This window comes from Pygoscelis adeliae, unplaced genomic scaffold (assembly GCF_000699105.1).
Source record: "Pygoscelis adeliae isolate BGI_AS28 unplaced genomic scaffold, ASM69910v1 Scaffold172, whole genome shotgun sequence".
In the NCBI taxonomy this organism is placed as follows: Eukaryota; Metazoa; Chordata; class Aves; order Sphenisciformes; family Spheniscidae; genus Pygoscelis; species Pygoscelis adeliae.
In genome coordinates, this window is record NW_008824338.1 from 7,886,567 (window position 1) to 7,887,807 (window position 1,241).

The window sequence follows — 1,241 nt, forward strand, 5'->3', positions numbered from 1 at the left end:
TCTCTGTAAGCGTGCTCCCTGTTGCCACGCACTTTGCCTGCCCCTTGCAATGCCTGCCTGCCCCTCCCAAGGAGGCCGTGCATCGAGCTCCTCCTCCTCTTTGAGGAGAAGTTAATTTGAGACCACTCGCTATTTCTGAAATCAGGGAAATCTGGTTAGTAGACCTTGAAGTGTAAACCGCAGCAGGCGTGCAAAGTTCAGGCAGCGCGTGAGGTCTTCCTGCTCCCGGCCAGAAGAGGTACGTTACGGATTGCATTGACGCGAGTACAGCAAACTTCTCCATCGCAATAATAGAATAATTACTTCTTAAAAAGTGAGACCTAACATAAGCATGTTTTGCTTCTTACTCCCTATTCAGGCCAGTTTTTTAATTTTGCTTCTTACTCCCTATTCAGGCCAGTTTTTTAATTACCTAACTGGTATTAGGAGAGGGAAAACAGGCTGGGTATCAGTAGTTGCAAAGGAAGAACTTGTAACCCCCTGAAATTTTTTAATTTTCATATGAATCAGGTGGTTTTGTACAGTGCGCTCAGTCTGTGTAACAAGCCGTTTTCTTAAAAGTGGGCAGGTATGGCTACATGTGCCTTTGATGCAAGAACTAGAAGGGATCAAAGGACCCCAAGTGACTTTGGAAACACTCTGAAAACTGAAAATGGGGAATGCTTGGGAAAGCTTCCTGCTAGTGTCATTTTCTTTTTTTAAATGGAGCATTAGAACATAAACCGAAGAAAGCTGAAGAACGGGTGTTGCGTATGGAACAGTCTTCAGAGGTACTGGTGGATTTTCAGGTGGCCATTTGAAATAACAAGCGATGCAGCAAAAATAATTACATCTTCCTTTTGGGGAAGGGTGAGGCGTAGCCATAGAACAAGACGATTTTAGTTGCCTGGCTCTGGAGTGAGAGAGACATTTCAAAGTACTGTGAAAAGGCACCCTGGGATTTGAATGATTTTTTTGTGTGTGTGGCTTGAAAATACATACACTTGCCATTAATTTTCAAAATGCTCTATTTCAAAATATTCTTTCTTGCTTTCTTGCCATATTGAGTTAATGTAAATAGTGTAGACAACTGTGCCTTTCACTTGTGCTGACAGATGTCATGTGCTGACAGATCTTAATTTTTCAGGTTCTATTTTCAAAACAGGTTTGGTTTTGTGGTTTGGGGTTTTTTTTTCCCTCCCCTTAAGAAAAAAAATCTTAATTTTTATTTCTTAAACTTTTATTGGCAGGGGGAATTTTTC

General features: G+C 41.5%; 1 protein-coding gene across 1 annotated transcript in view; it reads left to right on the plus strand.

Moving 5' to 3' along the window:
* The window catches only part of TMEM242 (transmembrane protein 242), a 24,968-nt gene that overhangs the window by 1,999 nt on the left and 21,728 nt on the right, over positions 1 to 1,241 (plus strand). The gene's annotated exons all lie outside the window — the stretch shown is intronic.